This window comes from Mustela putorius, unplaced genomic scaffold, assembly GCF_011764305.1.
Source record: "Mustela putorius furo isolate JIRA1106 unplaced genomic scaffold, ASM1176430v1.1 tig00000992_pilon_pilon_pilon, whole genome shotgun sequence".
NCBI lineage: Eukaryota > Metazoa > Chordata > Mammalia > Carnivora > Mustelidae > Mustela > Mustela putorius.
This window is the reverse complement of record NW_025421526.1, coordinates 956084-982613: the sequence shown is the minus strand read 5'-3', so window position 1 is coordinate 982613 and position 26530 is coordinate 956084. Positions and strand designations below refer to the sequence as shown.

Genomic DNA, 26530 nt, shown 5'->3' with positions numbered 1-26530 from the left:
AGCAAGACACTTCAAACTCTTTCCCAGCATCAGCCCTGAAATTATTAATTTTGCCAAGAAATCTGCTTATCTTTGGTTGGTTTAGAAATCAAATATGGGTTCTGAGTACTAGCTATACTCCTTTCTGTGCGAATGTCACTGATTTGAGACCCTCTAAGAGAAATGAGTCAAGAAATATATGAATGTGTGTGTGTGTGTGTGTGTGTGTGTGTGTTTGTGCATGCACACAGGATACATTTGATTTTCTTCCCTTTCTGCATCTGCAGTTCTCCGAGAGAAGTATAGATTCTATTCCAGGTTATTTATTGTCTTCTCAATTGTAGAATGCTCACAGTGTCAAAATTGCTTATTCTTACCACTATGAACCACAATAAACTTATAATCTAGAGTTCAACATTGCTGATGCCTCTGCAGATACTTAGCCTGAGGATACATGGTCAAATAGTCCTTGACAACCATCATAGTAATAATACTTTCAAGTAAAAAATCATCATACAGAAATGAAACTGTGATGGACAACCACGTATTTACATAATCTCAAAGTATCTCCTATAAGATACTTAATACACTACACAGAGAAAAACGGTAACATTAATGTAGAAAATCTGGCAAGCATCACTTTAACCAAGTGATCAAAATTAAGGTCTCTAATAACAAGAGAGGCATGTCCTTTCTAATATAATGCTCTGGGGAGCATCAAAATTCATACACATGGTATTTCTGCCAATACATATCACGGTAATCAAATCATGAGGAATATTCCGACAAAGCAAAATTGAAGAACAATGTAAGAAATAAATGTTCTTGACTTTTCAGAGTCAAGGGCATGGAAAACAAGAAAGCCTAGGGTACTGTTTTAATTTAGATGATAGCAAAAAGATGACGATAAAATGAAAAACATGAAGGAAGGGAGGGAAGGAAATGAACAAAAGAAAGAAAAGAAAAGAGAGGCAGGGTGGGGGAGGGGAAGAAAAAAAGAAAAGGAGGAAAAGGAGAAAAAAAAGGAAAAAAAACTATGACAAGTAAATGCAATGAGTAATCCTGGTCTGATCCAAGAGCAGATTTTTTTTATCTTTCAACATAGGACATAGTGGAACAAATAGAAAACTTGAATAAGGTCTGTGTATCGGATAATAACATTGTATCAATGTTAATTTCCTTATTTTGGAAAATTGCACAACAGTTATAGAAGACAATACATTTGTTTTTAATAAATATACACTGAAGTTTTTAAGGAGTAAGGGGGCATCCTGTCTATAACATAGAAGTCCCCCCAATGTAAATAATAAGAGGTAGAATGATAAAGCAAATGGGATAAAATATTAACACATGGTAATCTGGGTTGGGGCTTTCAATATTGTAGACATTTTGATACTTCTTCCTTCAGGATGTGCAGCAATCCTCATCCTTTGACTTTGGCCTGGATTTAGCCCCAAATTGTTACGACAGAAATGGTGTCGTAGAAATCTGAGATTATGTCTTTAAAGGCATGTTTCTCCCTCTCCTTCAGCCTCACGTTCCCTTCCTCTCTCTCTCTGGAAAGCCAGCTGCCTGCTGGGCGAGCATCTGGGTAGAGAGGTCCACAGGTTGAGTGAGTCAGGGAAGGAAAGTGTCCTAGTAACAGCCACGAATGAGACTTAAAGCAGATTCTCCGCCACCTCCTCACGACGGCAACCCCGGCAACAACTTGACTACAAACTCATGAAAAATTCTAAACCAGAAACACTCAGCTGAAGTGCTTCCAGATTCCTACACTCAGACACTATGTAAGAAAATAAATGTTCGCTGCCTTAAGGTACTAAAATTCTGGGGTCGATAAGCAATATTAGGTTAATATAATCTGTGAAGGGTTTGTAGAAATTCTTTGAGCAATTCTGTATCTTTTTCTGTAGGTCTGAAATTATTGCAAAATAAAATGTTGGGGAAAAAAAAAGAAAGAAAAAGTCTGGAAGAGTGTTACGTATGACAGATTTTCCAGTCACCATGTCATGGTAGTAAAAATAGTCTATTGTTCATCTAGAGACTTTCTGGTTTCTACCAATTTTCTCAGCATTAATTGCATCTCTAGCCTTTATTTATTTTCCTTATTCAAATAAATGTATCCACACATTTCAATGTTTGAAAGTGAAATATGCTATAGACTTTAATTTTTGGAGTTTCAGTTATTATTTTCAAAAGTATAGGAGACTATACTATTCCCTCCATGCTTTGAAAAATTTACTCTGTACATGAAGTGAATTATGTCTCCTGACCAATAACAGGTAAAAATGGCCCTTGAGAAAAATTCTCATACAACCTCTACCCTGCCAACATAGGACAACCAAAAGAGAAACCTTCCTTTTTTTACGGATTAACATTTGTGTCAAGGAATCTATCATGGTACATTTCTACATTAGATGCTCAGTAATTAGCATGAATGGTTTAAACTTTTATACTTCCAAGCATCATTTCACGCTAAGTCCCTTGCTTTCAATTACAAAACAGAACTCAGAAATTGCTTAAGTAATTAATTAGTTTAATTTTTAAAAAAGTTATCTTGACATTTAAGAGTCAATGCTTTCCCTGGTTTTATTGGATACAGTCCTATTATGAAACCCTCTGTGAATTCTCCTAAACTGAATATATCATCTTGCCCTGGCTAAGATTCCCTCATTGTGACTTTTGTTAGAAATACTACTATATCAACACTGTCATGTCAAATAACGTTCTGTAACTGTAATTTCAGAGATTCTCAGTCTAAGCGCTTCACTGGAAGCATCTGGAACTTCTTTGCTTTGTTCTTTTATTATGGATCTTTTCCTACAGAGGCCAGATTATGATAACAGTCCTATTCCTTTTCTTTTTCTTTCTCAAAATAAGTACTTTTCAAAATTTATTGTTGTCTGGGTCTTTGGAGATGGTCTGAAGACTATACTTCTGCTGCGGTAACGATCTTATATACATTGTTAGACTTTTTCTGTTCAGCGTTCACAGTTCGTCTTTGCCCTTGCGTGTTGCTTACTTAAGGTCCTTCCCAAAGCCTCGTCTGTGATATAATATCCAGGCAAGGCTGAGGTTTGATTCACAGCCGCATCCAAGTCCAAGCCTCGACCAAGCGTCAGTGCAGGAAGGGGTAAGCAGAACACCGGGAACCTTGCCAACCTTTGCAATTAGGTTCTCCCGACGGATGGATGAAATGGATTTTAAACACTGCCGTCCTCAGAGTCAATCCTATAAAGGCATTTATTGTATCTGATGCCATGAACCCTGTTTTAACTAAGTCAGACCATGTTATAAAATATCACTTTTTCCATGTTCTCCTCTTTTTCTTTCTTTTTAAAATTTTTTAAATTTTTAACATACAAAGTATCGTCTCAGGAGTACAGGTCTGTGATTCATCAGTCTTACACAATCCACAGCGCTCACCACCGCACATGACCCCCAGTGTCCATCCCCGGCCACCCCCTCCACCACAGCAACCCTCTGTTTGTTTCCTGAGCGTGAGTCTCTTACAGTTTGTCTCTGTCTCTGGTTTCGTCTTGTTTCATCTTGTCCTGTCTTCGCCTATGACCCTCTGCCCTGTTTCTCAGATTCCTCGTATCGGAGAGATCATACGACAGTCGTCTTTCTCTGCCTGCTCTCCTTTTAATTATTTCTATCTGTTTGTTTAGTGAATGCTGTTGTGATAATCTGAGCAAGGTTTTATATTTGTGGACTTTTATTATACTTATCATTACCAGTAATGTTTGTCCCAGCACCTAATCACGTTCTACTATTCCTTCTTTACTAAACTATGTACTGAACTCATCTCCCATATGCTTATGTACATTTGAAAGTATATATGAAAAATATACATAGATGATCTTATATATAAGTCTCATTTTTTCTCATTTTTATTTAAATTATGCTTTGGGATTTATATCTACTGCAAAATTTTACTACATATTTTTTCATTTCCGTAGTGATAAATTCCTCTGTTTCTCCATCTTTCTGCTCCTACATAAAGCTATACAAGGAACACCCCTTAAGATATTTTCTTGAGTTCTTACAGCAGAGTTAATATGGAATATATATCAATAAAGAACACATTTATTTTCATTGTGTATTTCCAGATTGTTCTCCAAAATGGCCATATACCTCTCCATTTATTCACCTTTTCTATTATGATAAATTTATGAATTCTTTCCAAGCTTAAGTATCAATACTGTGTTTAAAATATCAAGTCATATTGTGGTATAAAGTTTCTATTCATTCATCCTAATTGCTACATAAAACTTCACTGATAGGACACATCACAATTTGGTTATCCATTATAGCTATAGAAGGAATTTTGGGAAAAAAATTAAAAGGAATTTTGGTAGCTTTTATGTTTTGAGTATTATTACAGTGTTTCTGTGAAGATGAACAGATTTCTTATCAGATACATACTAGATGTGGAATTACTAAATTATACCATATGCACATGAAGAGGGAGGCAGAAGAATAAGAAAAAAGATATGATTATGGAGACATGGTCACAGAGATGCTATGCTCTTGGGACTGGTGTTGAACTTCTGACTTGACAGCAAGACAATACATTTATGTTGTTTTAAGAAAATGCATTTTTGGCAATCTGTTGAAGAAGCAATAGGAAACTAATACCGTGTGTAAAGGTAGAAACCCACATAGGGCACAATACTCTAAACTCAAAAATGGGAGCAATATAGCACACATTTTTAAATAATTATTTTATTTAAAATAACTAATTTTAATTCTTTGGTCTTCACTAGTAGATTGTTATATGCCTTCATATTTAAAATAAGTGTATTTCATAAATAACCTTGTAGATGAACAGATACACACTGAAATTGATCATATAATTGATATACATGATTAATTGATACATAATTAATTGATGTATCAATTAATCAACCAAATTTTTTTATTAAAAACTGAATTTTTAAAACTACAAAGAATTTTTTAAATTATAATTACAGATAATAGGAAAAAATTGTTTCTTTTCTTTTTGTCTCTTTGGCCATAACCACCTAATTTTTAATGTTTTCTTATAGCTCTGCTGAAGTTCTGCTTTCTCCTGTGTGAGGAAATCATTCAAAATATCTAGAATTTGTGAAGGTATTAGACCTGACTGTTCTCTACTTTTAACATGCAGCTTTGCATGCTATTTCTTTGTATCAATGGATTGTATTTACTTACTAAGTTAAATGGGATTTAATGCTTCCTTTGACCCCTCAAAGAAAATAGGAAGCAAATTGATATTTGACTACTTGATAATATATTAGATACATATATATCACCAAAGTCAAAAATAGAAATTCAAGTATACCATTTCATTCTGGAGTCTATTACTTAGAGCTGTAAGTCATTCTCTTACCATAAAAATGTTTGGGAAAAGGAGGCAAAAAAAACCCCAAAACACTAATATTGAAAAATACTAGTGCTGAGGGACAGGATGCCTGTGTCACCACCGTGGGTCTAAAGCTTGAGCTTATAAATGTCTAGAACTAAGTCAGAATGTGTTCTGCCTTTAATTTGCATTGTACTTGCTTATTACTGGTTAAAAAGTTGCAGTATTGTGACTGTCTTTTCTGCACTGTTCCACAAATAGGAAAAAACTTTAGTATCTATTAGTATAATAATATGGCACTTTTATATGTGTCTGCAGCCACTGTAATGTAAAGTGAGTAGACTTGATGTTTCTTGGATATTATTTTAAAAGCTAGCATAATTTACCTCTCTATTCCCTTAAGGCTAGGAAAGATACGGACACAATTTCAAATGCTTGCGTGCTACTTCTCGGAAAATTATATGGGCTTTAGAAAATAGTTTATTCAAGATTGCTGACGACAAAACAAAAATCCAGACATCAGGGCAATATGAGTGCCAAATTTATCATTTATCCTCAAAACTGAATATAGTACATGCTATTAACCCTAAAACCCTTCAAACTACAAACAGATTACTTGTCTTTTCATTTTTCTCACTTCTTCCTATGGAATGAAAAGATAAGATACTGAATTATAAATATAACAAGATCATATCCCCATGTTCTTTCTTCCACATATCAAAAATATAATTAGCTGAAACGAGTATCAGTGGACATTTTTTAAAATAAGCCTAGAATTTTATTTCTTTATTTTGGTACTTTGGGACTCTGGGACTCAGCTTGTATTTAAGACAACCAATAATAAAAATGAGTTTACGAAGTATTTTTCTTTCCTCACAGAAAATCGAGTTACATAAAAAGCTCTAAAATGGGGCGCTGGGGGGCTCCGTCAGTTCAGCATCTCAGTCTCGGTCTGGGCGCGGACTGTGATCTCGGGGTGACGAGATCGAGCCCTGCCGTGGGCTCCGCGCAGCCCCGAGTCGGCTTCAATCTTTGTTCCCTCTCGCCGCCTCCCTGCGCGTGGGTGCGCTCCCTCTCTCCCCTGTCTCCCTTCCTCTCTCTCCCTCTGTCCCCCTGTCTCTCTCCCTGTCTCTCTGTCCCCCTGTCTGTCCCTCCCCCCCCCCCCCCCCCCCCCCCGTCTCTCAAATAATTTTGTTTGTTAAAGAGGCACTGAAAGCCTCAGGAGACAAAGGGAGGGCTGCGGGCGGGGAGCGCGGGGGATGCCGCGGCCGGTGACGGGCGGACACGGGGCCGGTCCGGTGATGGACACGGGGCCGGTCCGGTGACGGGCGGACACGGGGCCGGTCCGGTGATGGACACGGGGCCGGTCCGGTGACGGACGGACACGGGGCCGGTCCGGTGATGGACACGGGGCCGGTCCGGTGACGGACGGACACGGGGCCGGTCCGGTGATGGACACGGGGCCGGTCCGGTGATGGACACGGGGCCGGTCCGGTGACGGACGGACACGGGGCCGGTCCGGTGACGGGCGGACACGGGGCCGGTCCGGTGACGGGCGGACACGGGGCCGGTCCGGTGGCGGACACGGGGCCGGCCCGAAGGAAGGTGTGTCGTGTGACATGGTGCCGCGGACCCGCACCCCGGAACAAATGGGTCATTCTGTCAATAAAAGCAAGAAGCCGGGAACCAACTGTGGGGCGGAACCGGCCGCTGCACGGAACATCCCGGCGGATTATACGAAGACTTTGCCTTCAGTGTCTACACGGTCGTGCGAGCCAAGAAGGAACGGCGGCGGCGCATGTCCACGGCCACGTCCTCGGGCCGCGGCTCCCAGGCCTCGCGCGCCAGTGGGTGCCACGTGCGCACCGAGCCGAGAAATCCGGCCCCCAAGGGGACCCGACGACAGCGAATCCGGTGGCCGTCGAGTCCCGTAGCGCGGGGCTTTCCTGGAATCCGCCGAGGCTCAACGAAGGCGCGGCCGGACACTTGCCGCGCGTCCAGCTGTGTTCCGGGTCACCGGAACGTTTAGGATCCCAAGTGTACGAACGCGGAGCGACCTTGACAAGGTGTTCATTTGAGTACGAACTTGGTGTTTCACAGCAGTGAAAGGAAGCAAAATAAAGACCTGAAAATGGTCCGTCTCTATGAACGGCGACTCTCGTGCGACCCGTCAACGTTCCGACTCGTGTGTCGCTGCGAAGATCCCGTCAAAGATCCTCAGAATCCGGGAAAGCAAGCAAGAAAAAATTAGATTCCTGAAGGAAATAGCCACGTGAATAAAGCACAATAAACACGCCTCTTCAGAGCTCTGACCCCGTATTGGATCCTTCTTTACTTTGATTTAAGGAGTTAAAATAGTTCGTAAATAGATGGTTTCTGTCCCGTAGACATATCAGTGACTACTTCAATTACATATAAGGCACTTCAATTGTTTTAAAAATATTTTAATGTCAACTCCCTCATTATGCCATGAAGTTAAAATAATATGACAAGCTTTACAAATTACATAAACTTTTTTGAGATGGTTATAAATTAAAAGAATTGGTGATATATACTTGTTACTGAGTTATGACATGAGCCACAGTCAAAGGCTTATTGACATTTAACTGTTTTTATCAATTACCTTAATAATGAGCTTCCAAAACCTTTCTGTCATAAATAGCCTTGCAAAAATGCATTCTTCAAAGTCTAGGGAAGTGGTCTAGACAATTTTCCTTCTTTGTGGACTTCTCTGTAAATGAAGATTTAGTCTCAATGGGTCCACATGCCCCTACTGGTCAGAACACTATGTAATTCTGTAATCTGCACGTGTAATTCTTCCTCTAGTCATTATAATTCTCCAATACTTAAAAACTCAGAATATATATATATATATATATATATTTTTTTTTTTTTAGAAAAGTCAAAGGCAGAAATTAATTAAGAGTTTACACTGATGAATTAAAGCAGGAATGTTCTCAGGTGCCTGGGTGGCTCAGTCAGTTAAGTGTCTACCTTTACCTCAGGTCATGCTCCCGGGGTCCCAGCTCCCAGGACCCTGCTCAGTGGGGGTGTACTTCTCCCCCTTCCTCTGCCGCTCCCTTGCTCTCTCTGCTAAATAAATAAATAATTACAATCTTTAAAATAAAAATAAACAAAGCAGGGATGTTCTGCAAAATTAATCACTTAAGATGCAAATACATCTTGCTCATTTAAAAAATTGAATCAGATTATTCCTTTTTCATCTTTAAAATAAACTATACACAATCATGACTTTTTAGATTATTGTATCCACATGGTGCTTATGTTTCTCTATGAATTTACAGAAGAAAAAAATGATTCATAAATTCGGTCTTTAATTCTTTTTAATCATGAAGGCACTAAACATCAAAACATTTCTCCTCATAAGGGAAATTAAAAAGTGCTAATTCAAAAAGAATTTTTTTTACATGCTTAGGAAAAATCCCACTTGCAGCACTGCCCTTCCTAACTATAAGAGATATACAGTATTTTCCTATTAGCTCCAATTTTAACATGATTACTCCTGTTTTTGGTTGAATAAATTCTAATGACTTTTTTCCTGTTCCATTACTTAGGCTTCTAGGAAAATCCTTTTAATCTTAAATTATGTTTCTTATTTTTAAAAATGTCACATATTTTTGTCACTATTTCTATTGTTTTCCTCGATTATGTGTTGAAAGTTGAAACATTAATAAGAAATACAAATTCATGCCTATTCCCTGATGAGTTCTAACAAATTAATATATAAAACTTGATTCAGAGTAAAAGCAAGAGTCGTTTTAAAAACAAGACCCCTGACTTCTGGGTTCACCTCATTGATCCTAACAGCCCCTCCTCCTCTGCTTCTGCCTCGTCTCGCCGTAGACGACTCTCTAGAGATGTGATGCAACTCTGCCAGCCCTCTTTCAGCACTTCAAGTGCTGCGCCACGTCTTTCCGACCTCTACCGTTTCAGATAAGAGAAATGCTCTGACTTAAGTTGATCCTCCCCTACTCATAGCAGTCATTTTTCTTTGGCTGTTTTCAAAATGTTTTCTTTGTCTGTAGAATACATGTTGATTAGGATACATCTTTACGGGTATTTCTTTGAATTTATTCTATTTGAATTTCTCTGGATTTCTTGAACCCACAGGTTTATGTCTTTTTCCAGATTTGGTGCGAAGTGCTCAGTCATTATTTCTTTGAACATTGGTTCATCCCCACTCTCTTCCTTCTTCCTTCAGGGATTCTGATAATGAAAGTGTCAATTATCTTACAAGGCCCAGAGGCTCTGTTCATTTCTTCCAAATCATTTTTCTCTCTGCTGTTCAGATTAAGTAAACTATTGATCTGTCCTCAAGTTCACTTACTCTGTCCTGGGTGGTTTCCACTCCACTATGAAGCCATCCAGCAGGGTTTTTTTTTTCCCCTTTACTATTTTGCTTTGCAGTTATGTAGTTTCTATTTGGTTTCTTTTATGCATAAATTTCCTTTTTGTTGTTATTGAGATTTTCTTTTTTACATTTGTTTCAAGAGAATTTGTAATTGTTGAAGCAACAAATAATTACAAATAAACAGAGCCTCCGGGATACTTCAAAATATATAAAAATAAAATAGGTATACAAATCAAAATACAAAATAATTTTTACTATGCCCTACACATTTTGGGTATTATGAATTTTACTGAGAGTTCCAGTATTCATGTTTTACTTGTACATAAACGTATTTCACTGCTAGTCAACGAAGTCTTTGATCAAGATATTAGTGAATTACTTATCTTTCTTACCCCTTCAGTATGTAATACACTACTTTAACAGAAAATATACTAGAGAAAATTTAATGTATTCTATTGAAATCTACATATTCTTTAATGAACTTTTTGCTTTATAAAATTCCAAAAAAATTAACTTTACTCTAGAAATTATTGAAAGTGTTGGGTATATTTATTTGTTTATTTATTTATTTTAGTGGAGAGAGTGCTAGGGAAAGGGGCAGAGGGAGAAACAAGCAGACTCTGGCTTCAGTGAGTTTTGATCTCACAACCCTGAGATCACTACCTGAGCTAGCTCCAACAGTCAGGTGCTTAACTGACTGTACCACCCAGGCACCCCAAAATTGTTTCTTTTTTTTTACAGATTTTTAAATTTATTCATTTAAGAGAGAGAGAGAGAGAGCAGAAGCAGGGGGAGGGGCAGGGGGAGGAGGAGAAACAGACTCCCCACTGACTCAGAGACCAGTGGGGGAGACCATGACCCAAGCTGAAGGCGTACACCCCACTGAGCAACCAGGCGTCCCCCAGATTATTTCATTTTGTTTTCAATTAAGTAATAACACAATCCCAAATAATGTGAAATTAAATGTAAAATCAAATGGAGGTACATTATAAAAGCATATTCTTAATTTTATATGAGTCAATATTCATCAATGAAAATGGCATTTTTGATAACTTTGTAATAAGCTTATATTTGGTCTCATTTTTTAATTTTTTTTTAAGATTTTATTTGTTTATTTGACAGAGATCACAAGTAGGCTGAGAGGCAGGCAGAGAGAGAGAGAGGGAAGCAGGCTCCCCGTCGAGCGAGAGCCCAATGCGGGGCTCGATCCCAGGACCCTGAGATCATGATCTGAGCTGAAGGCAGAGGCTTAACCCACTGAACCACCCAGGCACCCATATTTGGTCTCATTTTTACTAAATTAGTGTAGAGAGAATTTTTACTGTTAATTTTTAATTGCAAACCCTTGAGACAAGTTGGATGATGAAGTATGATTTTTCATCATCACAGTGTACTTGAGCACAATGATATGGACAAAACATAGTTCTGTGTTAACAAAAACAACATTAAACCAAGATACGTACATAGGTATGCATTTATTTGTGCACATGCACATATTTGCATATGTGTTTATGCATACACACATATTTTACACATATATCCTATATGCATACGTATGGAGTATATGGAATACATGTGTGGTACAGTTTGATAACTGTCTGATCCTTGGTTTCAGCTCATGTCATGATCTCAGGGTCTTTCTCCCTCTCCCTCTGCCCCTCCCACTTATGCTTTCTCTCTAAAATAAATAAATAAATATTAAAAAAATAAAAATATATAGGATACATATAACACACTGTGTGTGCGCATGCGTGTGCACACAGAGAAACTCCTTTAAGTAACTCAAATAATTATGATTCAGTTATATTCCAAAATGCTTTCTCTGTGTCCCATATATAAATTCAGAATTAAATTAGATTGTTGCCCAAATTTTTACATAGTATAAAATAGTATTTGAGTAACTATCTGGCATAAGAAATCCTGACAAGTCATTTTCATGGTTGAAAAGAAAACCAATGAGAGCTCCTGAAGTCTAAAGAAAAAAAAGCAGAAAAAATAATAACAGTCTAAGACTTTATATAATCACCTGTTTTTTAAAATCATAATTCTCTACCTGAGTTTTATGATGCATATTTGTCAGGGGGAATAAGTGTATATTACAAAGGTCTACTCACTTAAGGTTTAGCTTAATTTGAATTCAATTTATTAAAAGTAATTTAAAAGTAATTCCTTTAGGGACGCCTGGGTGGCTCAGTGGGTTGAGCAGCTGCCTTCGGCTCAGGTCATGATCCCAGCGTCCTGGGATCGAGTCCCACATCGGGCTCCTTGCTCAGCAGGGAGCCTGCTTCTCCCTCTGACTCTGCCTTCCACTCTGTCTGCCTGTGCTCGCTCTCGCTCGCTGTCTCTCTGACAAATAAATAAATAAAATCTTTAAATAAATAAATAAATAAATAAAAGTAATTCCTTTATATGTCATGCTTTTTTTTTTTTTTTTTTTTTTTGCTGACTTACTCCAAGGCCTCTATCATTTCCTTTGTGAACTGCCATGAGAAGGAAGTAAAATTTTCCTGAAGCAGCTCTTGAGAGAAATCTCACTAACGTTCCACAGCAGTTCCTAATGAAGATAATCACTGTGTAATGCCAGTATGTACTGGAACCCAAAATCCATATCAATGGGAATTTCTGAATTTTTGTAAAAGATTAATATTACTTAGAATAGGTTTACTTGTCTAAAATTTACCATACTTTATTATAAAATGGCATAATAATAGGCAGGGCCGTATGTGTAGATTGTTGTCATAGCCAGACTTCTATTCTCAGCAGGAGAGAACACAGCACATTTACTAATTGATCCCTTGTTTATTATAAAACTGATTTTTTAAAAAGGTTTTATTTATTTATTTGACAGACAGAGATCACAAGCAGGCAGAGAGGCAGGCAGAGAGAGGGGGAAGCAGGCTCCCCGCTGAGCAGAGAGCCCGATGCGGGGCTCGATCCCAGGACGCTGAGATCATGACCTGAGCCGAAGACAGAGGCTTTAACCCACTGAGCCACTCAGGCGCCCCAAAACTGATTTTTTTCTTAGAACTTTTGCTCTCATCAGAGGCATTTCCTACTTAATGTGCACATGAGGAAAAATATGTAAAATTCAAGCATACTCTTTAAAACTGGCACTTACTAAGAAACTGCAAATAAGTTAAAACTTTTCAACATAAGATATAATTTGAATTTGTATTTGTTTCTTATTCTGAAACATATTCATGTATCCATAAACCAACATTTCCCAAAGCATGTTTTTCAGCAAATTAATATGATTGTTTGACAAATTATTGAATGTATGATAAATACTGAGTTAAGTCAAGTAGGTTTTCATACTACTGAAATTCTTGGGATCTTTAATGTGCTAATGGAATTTGTGAATATCGAATAGTGCATATTTTCCAAATGCATTTGGCTAGAGAAATAATCACTTTCTTTTTCTTCCCAAATCCCCAATCGTTATCTCAGTGGATGAATATTCTGGGAAACCAAGTGCAGAAATGTTGCTCTGGAAAAATAATTTCCTTTAAGTTAGTAATTATTCTTTTTTGTTTGATAATCACTTTGCAGAGTATTAGAAACCCTCCAATAACACACAGACACCTTCATTATTCCCCTATGTGTGCTGTGTCTGGGTGCTATTGGATTTATCCTTTTTGGCACAAAGGATAAAATCCTCTTCTCATTTTAGATTTTTCCCCTTGATCAGAGCAGAGCAGGTGATTTCTTTTACAACTATTAGCACATTCTTTCAAAGGCATCATTCTGAAGCCTCTTCCAGGTAATTAAATGTACAAAATTTGATGCTAACACTGAAGAGGCGTGCTAGCTCTAAGAGCTAGCCTAAGGTCCTGACTCCACCTCTCTTTATCACCTTGAACAAATATTTAACCTATAAAAATATTATCTTCTTCATTTTAAAAAAGGCCATCATGATAGTAACTACCTCACGGTGTACTTATGAGGATTAAGTGATGCAATGATATAAATTCTCTTTATATTAACACAGTGCAGACCACAGAGTCAATGTTTGATACATGGCAACTTTTGGTACTGGTTCTGTCAATATTTCCATTCCTTTAGGTAGTATAGCTAGAATTGTCACACATCGCCCAGCAACAAAGCCTTTCTTCGAAGCCTTAGAAAACTCGCGCAGCCATCTGTGCATGTGTAGTTTTATAAAAGCAATGCCACGCTCATCCGATGGTTGTTCATATTTGTGCTGATGTTGGAAACGGAGGCAGAAGAAAAATTATTAAATTTCCTTACTGCTTGCAGTCCATTGACAAGTCCTTGAAACAGGCAAAGGGACATTCCTTCAGGGACTCAGCTGCCTGGATATTGACACTTTGCTCAGGGCAAAAGGCAATCCCAACCCGCAGGACCCTGTAGGTCTACTTAACACAGAAGAACTCCTTTATCTCTACCCCCGAGATACATGTGGCGATCATCCCCCAAGTGTCCGAGGCACCATATACATCTGAAGGGTCTCCCTGAGTCTAGGATAGGCAAAGCAAGGTTGGGAGACATTGGTGATCAGGCTCACCGCCAATCCCAGAAATGCTGAGGCGCAGCAAAACCAGGGATGAGGGAACAAACAAGAGCACCCTGCTCCGGCGCCAGAAGTGACATCTTGTCATGGCAGTCACACTGTGCCCAACAAGGAATAACCAGACCCCAAAGAAGACGTAAGCCATTAAACATGTCATCATTAGTCCGTGCTCAAGTCAAGAGGCCACAAGAATGTTAAGGCCGCAAGTTCCCTGGTTGGTTCTAAGTAAAGACTGTCAGTGGAGGCCCATATAACCTGGCAGCCCAGTCAGCCCCTCTCAGTGCTGAGAACTTTCTCTGTATCCTTGCTTTATAAAATTCTCACCCTCCTTTGTCCACCATGGTCACTCCTCAACTCCATGAGACAAGACCCCCGTTCCCCGACTTCAACACCATCAGCTCTATCCTGGTACTTGACCTGTAAGTGCTTAAAACTACTGGGAAAAAAATAAAAGAATGACCATGGACATAAGTGCACAAAACAATGGGGATTTGGTGAAGAAAACAATGATTATTCTAAACACTTGCATATCTACTGTTGTACATCTAATCTCGTTTTTTCTTTCTCAACCATGTAAAAAAAGATCTGAAATTTATGAAAAAAAGATCATAAAATTTAGTTAAGTAAAGAAACATTAAATATTTAATAAAGTATTTTATTAGCAAATAACATTTTTGCTTATGGTGAAATTCTTTTGCTTACATGTCAAAATCATGTATTTGACGTTTGTTACTTATATTTTAAATTACTTTGTATTTGAATTATAAACTACAGATGATGTTCTGATTTCCTGATTAGTATGTTCTTTGCCTTATCTATCATCTTTTTTGATAATCAAGAAATCTCCCTTTTCTAACATTTATGTGCTTTTTAACCCGTTAGCTGAGTTTAAAATAATTGAAGTATTGTTTGTGCCCTTAATATTTGCTTACAATCATACAAAAAATTACAAAGGAAAGAAATAAAAAACAAAAACCACATTATTAAGTAGCTAAAAAAAATCTAGCACTTTTCAAGCATTTCCATTTCAGTATTAATAAAACTCACCTAATAAAAACTATCAGGACAATCTGTGACCCTGACAGTTAGGTTTATTATCAGCAACCAGGGCGATTCTCACCAGAGAGACCGTGGTCTTCTGGACAAGAGGTAGAAGGAAAGAGTTTTGTAAAGGCAGGAATGGCCATAAATGTTTCTGAGGAGGGGTTAACATTTCAGTTCAGGGGATTTGTTGCTGCCATGAAGCAAGAACAACTTGATCATGACTTTCCAGCAATCTAGACGGAGAAGTACCAAAGACAGGCTGCAGCCATCACTGGCAAGGAAGTGGTCACTCAATTAAAGAGGATAATTATGAGCCTTAAGTGTTACAGATACTAATTTGGGAGAAATACTGTTTCTTATTAACTTTAGCAGAATGTATTACATAGCGTGATTATTAGCAAGGCCAAATTTTCATACATTTAAATATTATTTATTCATTTATTTATTTGCCTCTATTGATAGACTTCAAGTTCTTTGCCTTATTCAGTTTTAAATTCCCAGGCTTTATCTGAGATATAGTAAAATATCAATAAATATCTGTTTATGGGGAAGATGAAAAAAAGAAATGAATGAAGATCTTAAGTAATGTGCATTTTACCATTACATCATAAAACCATAGCCAACTGAATTCCATACATAAAGGAAATACATACACTACCTCTTTTGTATGTGGGATTTAGTAGCCTTCTTTTTGGTTAAACTATTGTATATTGATGTGAAAATCAAGCAATATAAAATTAGCTTAAATCGTTTGCTGATGGGGTGACTGGCTGGCTCAGGCAGTAGAGCGTGTGACTCGATCTTGGGATCATGAGTTTGAGCCCCATTTTGGGTGTTGAGATTACAAAAAAAAATGCTAATAAATGTATTACTCTTTTCTCTTCAGTATTCATCTTTCTTTAAATTATGAAAATCAACTGTCAAAACTTTCTCAAAAAGATTATGTAATGCTCTAATCTTCCACAAGTCTTTAACTTTATCAGATCGTCTGCAAGAGAAGTGACTGAATATACTGATTCACAGAAAGGAGTCTGTCGGGGAGTCATTAGGAAAGACTAGCAGTGGATTTGTTTTCTGAAGTTGCTTCTTCTGAGAAATAGATTATGAGAAACCTATAGTCTTAAGATATTGTAATATAACTTTTTAAAAAATCCTGGATCTTTCAAGCATTATTGAATTCACAGGTTTGTTTTGACACCCTCCCCTCCCCCGCCCCATTAACTGGAATGCTCGTGTTTTCTGACCCACAGCAAACACGGAAAACAAGAGAGGGAAAACGTAAAGTTTATCAGAAATGAGATTACAGAACCATCTCTTCTGGTAAGCAATAAAACACTACAAATATATGCAAGTTTATGCCAGAAGTCTATTAAAACTGGTTTTATATTTATTAATAACAAAATATTTAATTATAATCTAGAAGTTTATACAGTTAAAATGTATGGGTGTCTAAGATTTTTGAGAGATTTTAAAAAGTAATTGTTCTGATTTTTATTGTTAAAAATATTTTGGTACATTTATTACAACCTTATACCTCATAAAGTGGTGTTTTACTGGATTCTTGGTACTGATGCCTGGAAGAACTTAGTCAGCTATGTTTAGTGCTTCAAAAAATTGTTTTCAGTGTCATCTGAACAATAAATCAGAGCACAGTGCATATAAAATGTTGAAATTTAGATTTTTTTTTTGTTTCCAGTTGTTATTTAAATTTTAGTTAGTTGTTGTGCAGTGTTATATTAGTTTCAGGGGAAGGATTTAGTGATTCATCATTTCCATACCCAGTGCTCCTCACAAAATGTGCCCTCACCCATTTATCCCGACCCACCCTCAGCTCGTTCTCTGTATGGAGAGTCTGTTCTTGGGTTATCTTTCTCTTCTTTTCCCATGCTATCTGTTTTGTTTCCTAATTCCATACATGACTGAGATCATATAGTATTTGTCTTTCTCTGACTCATTTTGCCTTTCATAATACACTCTAGCTTCATCCACATTGTTGCAAATGGCAAGATTTCATTTTTTTGATGGTTGCACAATATTCCAGTGTGTGTGTGTAAACACACACACACACAACACTTCTTTATCCATTCATCAGTCATTGGACACTTGCACTCTTTCCATAGTTCTGCTATTATACGTAATGCTGCCATAAACATTGGCGTACAAGTATGTCTTCAAATTAGTATTTTTCGTGGCCTTTGGGTAAATAACTAGCAGTGTGATTGCTGGGTCAGAGGGTCCATTTCTGGGTTTTCTATTCGGTAAAGTCACAGGATACAAAATCAAATACCGAAATCTATTGCATTTGTATACACCAACAACGAAGCAGGAGAAAGAGAAATCAAAGAATCAATCCCAATTATAATTGCACCAAAAACCATAAGATACCTAGAAATAAATCTAACCAAAGACGTAAAAAATCTGTACTCTGAAAACTATAGAACACTTACGAAAAAAATTGAAGATAACAGAAAGAAATGAAAAGATATCCCATACTCATGGATTGGAAGAAAAATATTCTTAAAATGTCTATGCAACCCAAAGCAATTTACACATTAAATGTAATTCCTATCAAAATGCCACCAGCATTTTTCACGGAGCTAGAACCAACAATCCTAAAATTTGTATGGGACCACAAAAGACCCCCAAATAGCTAAGCAATCTTGAAAAAGCAGAGTTGAAGACATCACAGTTCCAGACTTTTTCATACTATTCTCTTATAATCCTTTGCATTTGTGTGGTATCAGGTGTTATTTCTCCTCCCCCATTTCTGGTTTTGTTTACTGAGTCCTCGATCTTTTTCCTTTATGTGTTTGTCTAGAAGTTTATCAATTTTGTTTATCATTTCAAGAACCCAGCTCCTGGTTTCATTGTTCTGTTTTTATTGGGGTATTTTTAGTCTGTATTTCACTGATTTCTGCTCTAATCTTGCAGGTTTTGGGCATCTACTGGCTTTGGGTTTTGTTTTTTTGTTTCTCTAGTTCCTTCAGGTGTAAGGTTGGGTTGCTTACTTGAGATTTGTCTTGTTTCTTGAGGCAGGTCTGTATGGCTACAGCCATTGGTTAGATTGACTCATTTTATTTTATTTTTTTTTAAGATTTTATTATTTGAGAGAGGGAGAAAAAGCATGTACATGAGCAGGGCTGGGGGGAGAGGTCCAGAGGGAGAGAGAAAAGCAGACTCCCCACTGAGCAATGGCCCTATGTGGGGCTCTATCTCAGGACCCTAGATCATATCCTGAGCCAAGGGCAGACACTTAACTGAATGAGACTCACAGGTGCCCCTAGATTTACTCATTCTTTAGTGGCATATTATTTAGCCTCCATGTATTTAGGTTCTTTCCAGATTTTTCCTGTGATTCATTTCTAGTTTCATACCATTGTAGTTAGAAAAGATGCATGATGTGATTTCAATCATTTTGAATTTACTGAGACTTGTTTTGTGACCTAATACATGACCTACTGTAGAGAAAGTTTCCTGTAGACTTGAAAAGAATGTGTAATACACTGCTTTTGGATGGGATGTTCTGAATATACATGTTAGATCCATCTGGTTTAATGTGCCATTCAATTTCAGTGTTTCCTTGTTGATTTTCTGTATGGGCAATCTATCCGTTGATGTAAATGGGGAGTTAAAGTCCCCTACTATCATTGTATTACTGTTAATTTCTTCCTTTATGTCTGTTAGTAGTTGCTTTATGTATTTAGGTACCCCACCAAAAAACTACTACACTGATTAATGAATTCAGTAAAGTTACAGGATATAAAATCAATATAGAGAAATCTGTTACATTTGTAGACACTGAGAAAGCAGCAGAAAGAGAAGTTAAGAAAATAATCTCATTTGAAATTGCACCAAAAATTATAAAATACCTAGGAATAAACTTAACCAAGGATGTAAAAGACCTATATTCCAAAAACGCTGCTGAAAGCAATTGAAGATAGCACAGACGAATGGAAGGATAGTCCACACTCACGGATTGGAAGAACATTTAACACTGGATCATTAAAATGTCCATACTACTCCAAGCAATCTACGGATTTATTGCAGTCCTTAACGAAGAACCAACACCATTTTTCACAGAACGAAAACAAAGAACACTAAAATGCGTGGAGCCCAGAAAGATCCCCAAGAGCTAGAGCAATCTTGAGAAGGAGGAACGAAGCTGGAGTTGCTATGATAACTCATTTCAAGATAGTCTACAGATTTGTCGTCATCAAGACAGCATGGCACTGACGCAAGAGCAGAATTAAAAAATCGACAGAACCGAAGAGATGGCCCAAACATAAACCCACAATTATATGGTCAATTAGTCTATAACAAAGGAGGCAAGAATATACAATGAGGAAAAGACATTCTCTTCAACAAATGGTCTGGGAAATCCAGACAGCTATAGGCAAAAACGCAACACAACACAACACAACACCAACTAGACATTTTCTTATGCCATATACAAAAATAAACTCAAAATTAATTAAAGACCTAAATGTAAGACCTGACCATAAAACCCCTAGAAGAAGACACAGGAAATAATTATTTGACATCAGCCTCTAGCTAGGCCTCCTGAGGCAAGGGAAACAAAAGCAAAATTAAATTAAATTAAATTATTGGGATTGTTCCAAAACAAAAAGCTTTTGCACAGTGAAGGAAAGCATCAATAAAACCACAAGGCAATCTACTAAATGGGGAGAAGACATCTGCCACTAATATATCTGATAAGGAATTAATATTCAAAATATACAAAGAACTTAGACAACTCTTCAAATGAGTATTTTGTATCCTTTGGATAAATATCTAGTCTGCAGGTGTTGGATTATGTTTAAGACAGCATTACCAGCAATAGCCGAACTATGGAAAGAGCCCAAGTGTCTTCCAGCTGATGCATAGATTAAGAAATGTGATAGTCATATGTATATAACCACTATATATTGTTGTTATATAGGTGACATGGTAGGTATATACACTACTATGTTTTATTTTATATATATATATACAACAAAATACTACTCAGCCATCAAAAAGAATGAAATCTTCCCATTTGCAAGGACACAGATGGAGTGTATTATGCTAAGCAAAACAAGTCACTCAGAGAAAGACAAATGCCACACAATTTCACTCATTTGCATAATTTCAGAAATAAAACAAATGAACAAAGAAAGAGACAAGAAGTCCCAGACTCTCCAATACAGAGAGCACAGCAGCGGTCACCAGAGGGGAGGCAAACTGACCCGGCAGATGAAGAGTGCGCACTGCAGTGAGCCCTGAGCGATGTCCGGCCTGCTGGACCGCAGGGCCCACGGGAAACGGATGTGACCCTCCACGTTATTTATACTTAAGAATATGCACTCACTATTAACTTCCAACACAGTCAGTACAGACTTCTGTATAATTTTACCTTGGTTAATAAAGAGTATAATAGTAGTAAATTAAGGGGCACCTGGGCAGTGCAGTCAGTTAAGGGTCCAGCTAAGTTTCATCTCAGGTTCTGATCTCAGGGTCATAAGACGGAGACCCAGGTCAGGCTCCACACTCAGAATGGAGTCTGCTTGAGATTCTCTCTCTCTGCCCCTCTGTCCCTGCCACTCAAGCTCATTTTCTTTCTCTCTAAAATAATAAATAATAATTTTTAAAAAATGATAATAGATTAAAGTTGAAAGAACTATAAGACAAAACTTCTCTGCGGCAGTACAAAACGAAGCTCTAAATCAGAGGAGATCAAACCAAGGACACTATAGAGCATGAAGCTTCTAGTGCTCATAGTTTAAGAAACATTAAGCAGAGTGTAACTGCCACCCAAAATAAACATGAATACTCGCATTAAAGGCTTATTTGCCTCAGTCCCTAGTATCTGATAAAACAGGTCTAACTTTTAATTAAAAAATCGGAAATCATGATCAAGGCAAGAAAAAAACAGGCTGACCAGATAAACCAAACATCAGAACCAGACTTCACAGATAATGGAATTATCAGATGAAAGAATTTAAGATAATTATAATTCATACATTAATGCTTTTAATGGAAAAAAGACATTAAAATATAAGCAGACAGATGGAAACTCTAAAAAACAACCAAAAAGGAATTGTAGAAATTAAACTTCCAGTAGCAGAAATGAAAGCCTTTAACAGAATCATTAGTAGACTTGAAATTGCTGAGTGAAGAACCAGTGAGCTTGAAGTTGGCCAAGAGAACCTTCCCTAACTGAAACGCAAACAGAAAAAAATGAAAACAAAACAATGCAATCAAGAACTATGAAAAATAGCAAACTATATAAAATAGTACACAATTAGCATACCAGAAAGAGAAAGAAAGGATGGAATAGAAGTATTTGTAGTAGTGATAGCTGAAAACTTCTTACAAGGGCAGACTCCAAACCTGAGATCCACAAAGCCCAGAGAACACCAAGCAGGAAAAATGCCAGTGTGCGTGAACACACACACACACACACACAAACAGATACACACACACACACACACACACAAACAGATACACACACACACACAGATACACACACACACACACACACACAGATACACACACACACAAACAGATACACACACACACACAGATACACACACACACACAGATACACACACACACAAACAGATACACACACACACACAGATACACACACACACACACACACACACACTTTCAAAGACATTCTATTCAAACTGGAAAAACAGAAGATGAAGAAAATCTTGAAAGATCCTTAGGAATGAAAGAGCCTGAAGAGAAACAGGGGACGGGTCATAGCAGACTGCTTATGAGACCAGAAACCACGCATCGAAGAGTAGAGTAGATCTAAATATTTTGAGTGTTGAAAGAAAAACACACCACCCGTCTGGAATTCTTTCTAGAAAAATCACCCTTCGAAATTGAAAGAGTAAAAATTTCTCAGAAAACAGGAACTGAGGGAATTCATCTCCAGCAGACCAGCTGTGAAAGAGACATGGAAAGGAGTTCTACATTTAAAAAAAAAAAAAAAAAAGTTCTATATAAAGAGAGAGCTACATAAATGAAGAGGGTTGGAGAAAGAATAATAAAAGTAAAACATTATTTTGATAATACCTGATTTAAAAGATAACTGTGTAAAGCAACAATAGTAACAAGCTACTGAGTAGTACAGCATACAGCACAGGGCAAAGTGAAATAAATAATGAATTACAGCAGTGTGAACAAGAGGAGAGAATGGCACCGGAGTACCTTAAGACTCATGAGCTGGTATAGTTATTTGAAAGCAGGTTTAGATTAGTTAAAACTGTATATCGTAAATTTGAAGGCAATTATTTTTTTAAAATTTGGGGTATAATTATTTTGGTAAGAAAGGAGAGAGTAAAACTATATACCAAAGAAACTAGAAAAAGAAGAGAAAAAAAATGCAAAGCATAGAAAATTATAAACAGGAAGTATTAAATCAAAATACATACATAATAATGTAAATGGAAATAGTCTGAATACACCCACGAGAGGACAAAGAATGTCAGGTGAATGACGCACAAGACCCAACAATGTGCCATCTGCGAGATGAACACGTTAAAGACGCAGATTGCTTAAGGGTAAAGCGATGGAGAAAGATACCCGATGCTGGAGAAGAAAGCTAGAGTAGCCATTAACTTGAGACAAAGCTGACTGTTAAGAACAGTGAATTGTACAAGGCATAAGATCAGCAGGGCACCTCATGATAATATATCCCAAATAGTCAAACACTGAACAATTTAAGAGAAAATAGACAAGTTGACCAATCCAGTTGGAGACATAAGCATCTTTCTGTCAGTAATGACGTGAGAAAAAAAGGCAGAAGAAAAATCAAATTTCCTGGCTACTTTCACCATTCACAAGTCCTTGAGCCGGCAGAGTGACATTCCTCTAGGAGCTTAGCTGCCTGGATATGAATACTTCTCTAAGGGCAAAAGTCAATCTTAGCCAAACCCCAGGATCCTATAAGTCTACTTTAATATAAAAATCCCTTTGGAAATTTCCCTTATCTCTAAACCCCTCAAGATACATGTTAGCAATTGTCCCCCAAGCGTATGACCCGCAGACGTACATCTGAAGGGCCTCGGGACTAAGGTTTTATTAGACAATAATAAATGGTCTTTTCCTAACAACAGTGAGCCCCTCAAGATCCTGGAAACCTTCTTTCCAAAAGTCCTTTGGAGACTTAAGCTCGTCCCTAACCCCCTCCCAACTTCGAGGTCTGTCACTGTCACCCTCACAACCTCAAAGCAGCTCTTTCTGCCCACAGGTCCTGTCCCTCTGCTTTAACAGAACCCCGTGTTGCACCAAAGACGTCTCAAGAGTTCCTGCTTGGCTGTTAGCTCTGGAACCCAACATCTTCTCTACCTCGAATAACTGATAGATCGAGCAGAGAATCTGCAGGATAGAGACGCCCGAGCAGCACGGTCACTCCATCTGACGTGGGTCATACCCGGGTAATCACGCCGGCATCATATGATGAATTAGGAAGTATTTCTCTGCCTTTTATTTTCTGGAATAGATTATGGAGAATCTGTATCATTTCTTCCTTTAACGTTTGGCACGATTCACTAGTGAAATCAGCATAACCTGGTGATGTCTTTTTTGGAAGGTTTATTTATTGATTCACTCTTTAAAATGAATGTAGACTAATTAAAATTATTTCTCTTTTTGTGAATTTTGGTAGTTTGTCTATTACAAGGAATGTGTTCATCTTACCTAAGTTATCAAATTTGCAGGCATCAGATATTCCTTTATTACCCTTTGAATTTCCCTGATACGGCCTCTTTCAATTTTCCTTTTTTATACTAATGATTTGTGTCTTCTCTCTTTTTTCTGGATTACCCTTACTCACGGATTATTAATTTAATGATTTTTTTCATGGAAATAGCTTTTGATTTTTAAATTTACTCTACTGTTTGCCTACTTTCAATGTTATTAGCATCTGCTCTTTTACTATTTCTTCTGCTTTTTTAGATCTAAATTGTTCTCTATTTTCCTAAGGTACAAGCTTAGGTTTTTTATTTTAGATATTTCTTTTTTTTTTTTCTAATACATACATTTGGTGCTATAAATTTCCATACCGCTTTCACCGAATTCCATGGATTTTGTCAAGTACTTCTTCGAGATAGGCTCCACCCCCAGCATGAAGCCCAACACAGGGCTTGAACTCCGGGACTCTGAGATCAAAACCTGCGCTGAGATCGAGTTGGACGCTTATAGACTGAGCCACCTGGTGTCCGTGAGAAGTATTAATTTCACTTCCATTTAGTTCAAATAGTTTGTTTCCAGTTTCTCTGGAGAATTCTTTGACATATCAGTTATTTGGAAGTGTATTTTTTAAAATTTCTAACATTTGGGGATTTTCCAGTTATCTGGAATGCAGTCTACTTGTTGTAATTTCTGTGTAAGCTTGACAAAAATGTCTTTTATCCTGAGTCAAGTTTTTTATTATGTCAATTAAGTTCAGTTCAGCTATGTACAGAAGTCAGTTTTATCTGATATTCAAACAGACCACATTCTGGACTTCAACAAATTTAAAAGAACAGAAATCATACCAGGTATGTTCTCAGAACACAGTAAGATTAAAAGTTAGTGATAGAAAGACAGCTGCAATATCTTGTAAATATTAAATTCTATATTGCCTACTTTGTATTTTGGCTAGTTTTACTGTTTCATTTATTTTTTTTCTGTCCAAACTCCCTAATTCTAGTTTGAATCTATTAAAAAAGTAGATGAGTTTCTTTTTTACATTCCAGTTCATGGCTCTACTCATAAATAGCACTTGAAACTTTCCTGAAGCATAACTTTGAAGTCTTCCATTTATTTATTTTTAAAGATTTTATTTGAGAAAGAGCACAGGCACACACGGGTGTGGGGAGGGGCAGAGGGAGAGTGAGACTCCGGCTCCCTGCAGAGGAGGGACCTCAAAACAGAGCTCAATTTTAGGACCCCTGTTAGGAGTTAGACAGACAGGTAGTCAGGGCCGGGGTCTCCAACAAGAAAATACGGAGTCAGGACAGCTAAAAATAAAATGGCACCAACATCCTGTTTCGCAGCTTAGACAGGACCCCGTTGGCATTCTACTTTGCAGCCTTTGCAGAAAGGACTTCTGCAAAATGTCCTAAAATAAGACGATTCACCACAAAAGGACTTGTCAGTTCATGGGCAAGGGTCAGTTAAGACCAAAGCCCCCAGATGTCAGAAAAAAAAAAAGACCATCAGCACGTGGACATTCACCTCATAATTGGTAGACAGATACGCGACCAAAGCCCTGATTGGGAGGACTCCACACACCCTGATTGCTCAAGACAGTTCTGCCAAAGAGCTCATAAAACCCCTGAACTCAGAACTCCGGGGTGCAACCCACTCAGACCCCCTTCCTCTTGAGAGCTTTGTACTCTCGCTCAATAAACGCTGCTTTGCTACCACCAGCTTCCTCTGCTCTACTTCATCCTTTACAGCTGTGCTGATGAAGCTCTAGAATATACGTGAGGTCGGGGGGTGAGGTCGGGAGCCGATGACCAAGAAAAAACTGAGACATCTTTGGTGCAAAATGGTGGTTTATTAAAGCATGGGGACAGGACAGGTGGGCAGGAAGAGCTGCTGCCTGGGGATTGTGAGGGGGCAGGGTCTGTACCATGGGGGTGGGGGCAGGGTCTGTACCATGGGGGTGGGGAGGAATGGGAGGTTTCAATAGGACTTTCATATGCTAGAGAGGAACGACTAGGTACTGGATACCAGAGGTCTTGCCGTTGCCTTAGTCCTTTTGCCCTTTTTAGCAAGGTATTAACATTAAGATGGGTCTTCGTCATACTACATCCGACCCAGGAGTTGGGGGGGGGGAGGTTGCAGGGTGTCAGCTTTTGCTTTGTCCTCAGCCTGCTTCTGTTCCCTCATCAGTGTGACCGAGGACCTCAGGCTTTAAGGGGACATAAAATCCTCCAACACCCTGAGATGATGACTTGAGCCAGAGGCAGACACTTAACCAACTGAGCCACCCAGGTGCCCCTGAAGTCTCCTGTGTATTTATTTTTATTTTGTTACAACTTTTATTCTATTTTCATGTCTACCATTAAGAAAAAGACTTTTAAAACAGAACTTATGCAGTTTACTTCCTACTTTTCTTAACTTTTCAAGATAATTTTAAAAGTTTCAAAGAGCTATTACTTAAATTAACTTTTCCCCCTCCTGCTGGTATTAACCATTTTTCCTAATGAGATACGTTAACAATTAGGCAAAGCGGTTGTTGAAGATAGGGCTGTAAAACAAAACAAACTCTAGC

At 37.8% G+C, this 26530-nt stretch overlaps 1 long non-coding RNA gene across 1 annotated transcript; it reads left to right on the top strand.

The window, feature by feature from the left end:
* Window positions 1-1666: 1666 nt before the first annotated feature.
* LOC123393697 lies at window positions 1667-23889 on the top strand. Its single transcript, XR_006608501.1, has 3 exons — window positions 1667-1795; window positions 16524-16593; window positions 23516-23889. It is a non-coding gene; the product is annotated as an uncharacterized LOC123393697 (long non-coding RNA).
* The last annotated feature ends 2641 nt before the right edge of the window (window positions 23890-26530 follow it).